The sequence below is a fragment of the Adiantum capillus-veneris genome, chromosome 30 (assembly GCF_014529385.1).
Source record: "Adiantum capillus-veneris isolate H3 chromosome 30, ASM1452938v2, whole genome shotgun sequence".
In the NCBI taxonomy this organism is placed as follows: domain Eukaryota; kingdom Viridiplantae; phylum Streptophyta; class Polypodiopsida; order Polypodiales; family Pteridaceae; genus Adiantum; species Adiantum capillus-veneris.
Genome location: NC_140960.1, coordinates 46,612,129 through 46,620,900, shown reverse-complemented (window position 1 = coordinate 46,620,900; position 8,772 = coordinate 46,612,129).

Sequence of the window (8,772 nt, the reverse complement as noted above, 5' to 3'; positions counted from 1 at the left end):
GAATATCAATTCCATCTTTAACATTGTCCTTGCACAACATTTCACAACCTAAATTGTGTGAAAAAACGGGTCCTGTTTTTGGATTTTTTCAACCTTTTGCAACTATACCACTCTAGAATTCATGTTTGTGAGGTCTATACTGCTAGAGAACTATCTTTAGTAGTCCTCAACATGTCCTGATGCTTCTAGGGAGAAATAAATATTAAAGTTGTAAGTTATGACCAAATTACAAAAATTGTCAAATCCTGTTTTTTAGCCAATTTTAGCTCTTCTATGATTTTTTTGGTGGATTTCATGATATCCAAATTCATTTTTTATTTTCTATGTCGCATATTGTAACATAAAGCTAACATTCCTTGAGTTTTGGGGCACCTAATACCCTATTTTGCATAGTACACAACGATGGTTGATTTTTTCAATTATGGAAGAAAACGAAACATTCTAGTATATCAAGTATAGCTTTTTTAATATTGTTAGTTTCTTGTGACAACTACATGCATTTTGTAGGTAGTAACCATATCTAGTCATAAGGATCAAATTTGGCTAGATATTGAATAGTTTCTATGGGATTTTACAACTCATAATGTTCAACCCAGTTTTTTCATGTTTGCTGTATTTAAACTTCATCTTTGTCCCCAAGATTCCCCTTGGTAAGAGATGTATTATTCTTTTGACATGCTCCATGGCTCCTTATGAACATAAAGAACAATAGGGAACTAAGAAAACATGCATATATTATTTGTATTGAGCGTGGCTATAGAAACTTTGATGATAGGTTTGCAGAATGGTAAAAATTCAACTTTTTTGTACCTATTTATTTTGGCAAAACAAAAAATAGTGAGTGAGAAGCAATCATATGTTCTGATAACCAACCCATTGAAGTTAACTAGGGAATTTATCTCAAGTCCTACAAAAATCCCTAGTCTTATTTTTATGCAACAAAACACAAGAAATGACTGTTTTGATGAAAATTCACTGGTCCATCAACTTTGGAGGCTTGGTGTGACCAAAAGATGAGAAATTTTACAAGTTTCTTATTTTTTCCATGTTTAGTAGGCCTTGAACTATAACCTCATGAAAGGATTTTACAAAATGAGTGGATCTACTATGGTTTTGGAGGTTTTTTTCAAAACCCTGAAAGGACACTTTTATGTCCTGTTAGGTTACCAACCTAGTGTTAAAGGATTTTGTTAGATTGAGGTCACAAGCGGAGGTATGCAAAATCAATACAATATAGATAGCATTTATACTCTATGGAGTTACTAATAAAAATATGTGGTTTTAATGTTTTCAGGCGAGCATGGTAGAAGGTTGGGTGGTGCAAGAGGCATTTGTGTATGTCTCACAGTATCTCATCACAGTGGATCCATCATTGGCTCATCTATGGAGTGAAGAAGAGGATCCTAGGAAGCACTCAACCATTCCCAGTGGAAAAGGCTCACTCTTGGTCATGGATAGAGATTTTCATGCCATAGTCAACAACTACTCTTTACTCAATGCCACTATCATAACCAAATGGGTCAATATGTACTTGAAAGCCCGCGCAGCTAGAGAAAGGGATAGAGATGCATGGAAGAGGTCCCATGGAGGTAGACGTGCACCTCCTTTTCCTAAAGAGCTTGCAAAATATCCTGATTTGATTCAAGTAGAGTGGATCCAGAATGCCATGACCAATGCCAAAGCACAAGGAGAACAAATAAGCCCTAAAGAATGGGAGTATGCACGAGGATGCTTGCGCAAGGTGAGTGTGTATATGTTATGTATGCATGTATGCAAATCCCTTAATGAAATGCGATGTAACCTCTTATGCATTGTGATTGTAGGGTCTCATTTTCAACTCCATTTGGTTCGAAGGCCGACATTTTCGCACCTGCAAGATAGATGAGCGTTGGACCACTAATGATTGTGGCGTGATGGGAAACTTTGACACAACAACAGATGAGGTTAGATATTGTGGTACTATAGAGAGACTAATCAAAGTGGATTTCAGATCTTTTCACAAATTCCTCATTGCGTGCGGATGGTTTGCGGGTGAGGTCAAAAGACATGAAAATGGGCTCATTATGGTGGATTCCACCCAATTCCATCGGGGAAAAACTGACAACTTGGTGTATCCTAGTAGTTGCGAGCATGTAATTTAGGCTATGTGCAATTAACTTAAATTGAAAATTTAAGTTATGTATATCAGCTTATTCTTTGTGTGTGACGTACAGGTCTTTTATGTGCCATGTATATATTAAAGAAGACTTTGGTATGTCATTCCAGTCACGCCGCAGGGTAGATCTATCTTTGCAGAGACGGACATTGAGCCAGTAATTGATCCCATCATACCATCACCACAAGATGCAGAGGAAGATGTAGTAGAAGTTGAAGAAGGTCAGCCAAACCTTGCAAATAGTCATCTTGAGGAGGAGGAAGAGGGAGAAAGCGATGATGATTCTATAGGAGGTGACGGAGAGGAGGAAGAATCTCTAAATATGTTTATTGATTTGAATACTATGGGTCTAAATATGGATCCTAGTGCTTGTAGAGATCTTATACAAGATGAGAATTAATAAAACTCTCCATTCTTTCACTTGGTGTAGTATATGATTAATTTGCAAATGTTTCGTTATGTGCTTATGAATAGTATTTGTAATGGTTTTGTTGTGAGTTCAATGATTTATGTATACAATTTTTAGAGTGAAAGAGAGATTAAGTGAAGTGAGCAAGCAATCTGGAGAGTGTAGGAGTTGTAGTGTGTAAATACATTTTGAGTTGTATTGAATTTAAATGGAAACCCGCGGGAGAGGGAGGGGGAAGGGGGTCCAGCCTTAGTGGTAATGTACGCGACAATATTCGCAGAAATGCATGCGGTAATATTTGCGTTAAAGTGCCGCTTGAGCATCAAAAGGATTTTCTCTCCTCATTTTGAATTCCTCTCTCTTGTTTTGCGGTAATGGCCCGCGGTAAACACCACGATCTCTCATAGTGATAGGACATCCTCCTAGGATAGGACAACAAATGGGAGCACGTCCAGCTGCCCAACGGGAAGGTCCATGCTATGAATGTGGAGGTGACCATTGGGCATGAGGTTGTCCAAACAAGGTTCAACGAACTAAAATCTTTGGATTTTGTGACAATTTTGGAACGGATCATTTACTTTAGTGTTGTGCTAAAAATCCAAACAACATGATGGGAAAAGAGACTGTTAATGTCAATGGAGTATGCATCAATTCAAATTGAGTAGAGTTGGCTTGGAGGTAGGATGTATGCATTTTTGATAGAATGATAGAAAGAGAACTTGTAGATACTAGATCACACATTAATGATATGTGGTATTCTACAATCAAACTCCATGATAAAATAAAAAAATATTGAGTCAAGGGTAGATAACAGAGGAACAATGGCTAGTTTGGGACAATCCAATGTCTCAATCAACATTGACAACAACCACTGCCCACCATCAATTGCACATCATGGAAGATGCAGATCTAAATGAATGAATTGTCTTGGGAATTTCATGGATGCACACTTACAAAGAAGTTCCAGATTGGCAAGATGACACTCTGAAGTACAACCTTAATGGTACGTTGTATGTTACACCCTTGGTGCAAACAGATCACATTTGGAATGTACAGCAATAGTCTACACCATCGGAGCGAGAGGATCCAAAATCAGCTATCCAATTGAAACAATCTACAAGCATCCTTGGAGAAAGGTCAAGCAACTTTGGGTAAAGAAGTCAATCATGGAAACCAACCCGTAGCACAGATAGATACCCATAGCCATGCTTTCCAATCCTTCTTCCAACTCAAACACACCACGCTTCCAGGACAACAAAATCCCTCAACAAAGGCCACAAAGATGGAAAAAATTCAAAAGGAAAGTCAATGCTTCATCCCGCTCAACCAAGTACAAATGGCCTCCTAAATTTCAATTGGAGAAGTCAACAACCACCAAAGAACCAACATGGCAATGGTGGCTAAAAAAATCAAATTACCAAAAATCTTCAAAATCTCCAAAACCAACCTTCAAGTGGGTACCTAAAGCCAAGTCAAGTGCAATCAACAACCAACCCATCATACTCACCAAACCAACCTTTAAAGAACGGGTGATTCATCTTCGAAGACTTTTGTTTGGCAAACACAGTCTGGATGAAACCTTGCCAACACATAATCTCTTATTATCTTGTAGCTTGGGATCTTGTAGTATGTTGCTCCTGCTATTGTGACTCTCCCCTTCCCATTCCGAGTTGTCCCGAACAAAGGTGCAATGTGCATGGGTATGAACAACATGTCTATGCAAGGCTGTGGAATGTGGCCCTATCGTGCTTATGGGTGAGATGCATTGGGTAACACAATGTTGTGCAAGATGTGGGCATTGAACTAATTATTCAGTGTTTCTTGTTGTGTACAGTGTAAAAAGTATCCTTTGACGCTTAAATTTTTTCTTTTTTATTGAATTTTAGCCAAAAAAAATTCTTATCAGGCATTAGTAATGAGCCATATTGACAAATTTCAATGGGCAAGATGCCTAGTGTGGAAGTATGTCCATATGAGTGTGAGAAATATTTTTGGTAGATTTTTGGCCCCAGGTACTAATATTTCTTAGTAATTCTCAATAATTTTCTTGCCTTCTTAGCCTAAGAATGATCAAAAATTAATAAACAGATCCAAGAAATTTGAATTCAAGTTTTAAAAGAAAACATCAAACCTACAAAGCAAGAGCTTCGAGCATGTCAAATAGAAAAGGATTTGGCACATGTCAAAAATTGGGCCAAAATTAAGAGCGATCAACAACCAGGAGTCCAAATGATGAGCCGTCGGAGCTGCAAGTGCTATGACAAGAGAAATGTGGGCAAGTAAGGTAAGTATGCATGGTGGACTCGGGGTAAGTTGGGCACAAATAGTCAAAATGGGGCACGTTAGCTCTCATTTGTAGTTAGTCATAGTCACACACACACACACAACTTTTGACCTAGAGCTTGCCACCAAATCTTGCCTGCTATAGCCACACCGGACACCCATACTCCACAGGATTTTACAAGTATGCTCCTTATTTGTGCATGAAAAGTCATATATGGTCAAATGTGCACATAAACCATCATAAAAATTGAATCAATAAAATCAAAGGTGAGAAACCCCATGACTATCAAAGGACTTTTGGGAAGCCAACTAAAGTCCAAATTCAATAACGTTTTCACCAAAAGACTCCAATTGTTGGGTATAATCCAGCCAGGTCTTCAAATCAATAAAAAAGTGAACCAATAGCTTATGAAACATGTTAAGAAGCTACCCCAAAAGTTTGGTCCAAAATGGGTTCTAAACATGGATCGTGATCCATGTTCCCCCCCCCCATGCGGATTTGTCAAAAATTGGTCGCAAAGTGTTTGTACAGGTTAATGATTGTGTAATAAGGCAAAAATTCAGCTTTTGATAATGTAAATTGCTTCATTTGACAAAGTTCAACATTGTTAGAGTGTCAGTGACTAGAATTGTGTTTTATTCAAAGTACAAATTCAAGAGAAGTTTGTTAACTTATGGTAACTCAAGAAATGCCAACAAATGCTTCAAAGATAACTAGAATTGTCTTGAGGCATGGAAGGTCCAAATAGACACCAAAGGAGGTGAACTCTGATAGAAAACTAGGGTATAAGCCCTACTTCAACTCTAAATCATCAAATAGGAAAATTCTCAAACAGATTGATCACAATGGTAGACCAGACTTTCCAACCAGAACAAAATATAGCAAATTTAGACCAAATTAGGCCACAACTTGGGAAATTTGGGAAAGTTGAGAAAAACTTGTCCAAATTTGAAAATATATTCAGTACTGTGTTAGGATATGCTATAGTATCAAGTACCCCAAGTTTCACCCAAAAAAAATTCCAAACATGGATCACAATCCATGACCCCCAGTTTCCAGACCAAAGTCATGCCATCAGGTCCCAAATGCCTAACCCCAGATTTTTAAGCCATTTGAATGTCAAAACCCTAACCAAAATGCCAAAATTCTCTAAGTTCGAGGAAAATTCCAAAAAGTGGCATAACTTTCCACATAATGATCCAAATTCAAACAGAATTGAACCATATCATCCCCAAGGCATGCTTTATTAGATGATATCACCAGAACTGCAAAATGTGTTCCAAAATGGATCGCAACATTGACCGACAAAAATGGGAAAACAATTAAAATTAGGATCACCACCGACCTCGTAAACAAGGCCCTTCATCTACCTCTTGGCAATCATAATCTATTGTTGAAGACAAAAGCTATCAACAACTACAAAGCATTCATCAAGCATTGAGGCCACAAATTCACTTGCAAAGATTCGGTGTATTTAGATACAAAGCTATCATTGAAGCTGATTTCCCAACACCTAAAGGTACAAAAGTCACCCCATTCATTGAGCCAAATCTGCACATTGCATCCTTATTGCAATGGGACTTGTTGAGCAAAGAGTTTTCCGTTGTGATTTGGGAAACTATATTCTTGAAAACCTTTTCAAGCTCAATCTCAAGAGTAGTGACAAGAATAAACCCTACATGAATGCGGGGTCAATGCATACAAGAATAGCATACCAAGCCCTAGGGATGATATATTAGCTACCACCAGTCGACTCTCCGATCGACCTTCTACACAAATTGAAGCATGCACTCCGGGAGGTAGGAGGTGCTTCATCTACACCTGGAACAAGGAAGACAAGAGGACAAGGCTAAAAAAAACAAGACATCAGATAGTGAAGAAACACAAACATAGAGTTTGGAGGGGAGATCAAGCCGCAGAACAGGGATACACCATCGGAGTTTCACTCCATGGACGATGAAGAAGATCATATTACAGTCCTTCTAGTAAGAAACAAGCGCGAACAAAAAGAGAAAATCCATATCTGTGAGACTCAGAGATCAATGGAAAAGGCATAAAGACTCAGAGAGGAATGATGGCAGAACTTGGCTGAAAAAAGAATACGGTGGATGGAGAGGAGGAGGATGATTTGAACAAGCTCCTCAAACAAATAAAATCTGAAAGGATAGAAAAAATCAAGTAGTACAAAAGGAGAACAACGGTTGATGAGGTGGATCTTGTCGGTACTATGCAGCAACGTATCCACAATGTACTAAAGAGGAAGGCTGAACAGAGAGATAAAGAGGAGTCCAAAAAGAAAAAATTTAATAATGTGGAATCTCTTGCGGACTCCCCAAAGAACAAAGAGAAAGATGATGAAGAGCTTCCAAGGGAGGAGACGTGTGCAAAACCCATAGAGATCCACACAGAGACAACACCACCCCTCACTTCCAATGCAACCACACCTCCTCATGTTGAAGAAACCAGAGATAAACCTACAAAGCAAGAAAAAACTTAAGAGCAGCACCCTCTAAAGAAACAAGGCTTGGTAGACAAAGAGGAGAAAAAGCAAGATGACAAACTAGAAGAACTACCTGAGGACAAAGGGAAAGAGGAGTCCCCCAAAGCAAGAGATCACTCAAGAGCAGACTCCTCTAGAACACAAAGACTCTGACAAGCAAAAAGACAGTCAAGTGGACAAAGATCCTACAAAGACAAAGAAAAATCTACAAAAAGAGGAAGAGCAAACTAGAAAAAGGGAGTTATCAAATGAGAAAGAGCCAGAAGTTGATACCTCTCAGCAACAAATCATATCGAAAAGAGGAACAATCTCTTCATGCTCAAGAACAATAATAGAAAATGGTGATAGCCTCATCAGAAATTTCAATTTGGATGAGCATATCAGAGAGCCATATCCAACCTACGGGAGTTGGATGTGAGAGATGCCAAAATTGAAGCACAGACAGTGAAGGAAGAAAATCAAAGGCTCCAGTAAAATATTGAAGAGCTAAAAGATAGCCAAATCAAGCAAATAGAAATTGAAGGAAGAGAAGAAGGAGACAATAAGCTTCTATCATATCTTGCAAGAACACATTGTGATAAATAGCCAAGTGCAGGTGGAGAGGCAAGACCTTGAAGAAAATCTGGAGGCGGAGCAACAAAAGAACGCAAACCTTGGGGAATCATACGGTGTGCTAAAGAATACTTTGTCAGAGCTTCTAACAATGCAAGACACAATGAGCCCGGATTCATCAATATCATTAGCTCCACCTGCAAATTAGAAGAGTTGGCAGCAATCAAAGAGGATCTTGCAAAAGAAAAGCATGATAGAAAAATCTTGTTTGATGGACATAGGGCTATCTAAGTGAAAAACTATTAGGAAATCATGCAACTCAAGGAACAATTGGCAAAGCCACAAGCAGACTTAGCTGCTCAGAAGGATAAATATACTTTGGAGCTACAAAAGAAAGAGATGGAAATCACTGACATCGAAGCAAAATTAGTTATGGTAGCTCGTCCAACAGATACAATAGTGCAATAGCATAAAGAGAACAAGAAATCCTTACCTTGGTGTGTGTATGGTAGAGTCTTTCCTTCACTATAGGAGAGTACTGAAGAAGTGTGGTGATGTAGTTGACTCTTTCCCTATTCACTTCGCTTGAAGACCACCAATTAGGGTACTTGGAATGAGAGAATGGTAAGAGCCAAAGGGAATTCAAGCTATGGAAATCTTGAGAATTAGGAGAGTGCAGAGAAAGAGTGTAGCAACAAGCTTGATTGTGGATTTGGCCATGGATTCTCTTCGAGAGATGTGTGTGTGTGTGTATAGGAGGGGTGTGTAGTAGGTGTGTGTGAAAGAGGTTTAGATATGGCTTCACCGAGCTTACTCTCAAGTTTGCACTTCCAAAATTGAGAAGAAAAGTGTTGAACAAGTAGAGAAAGCCT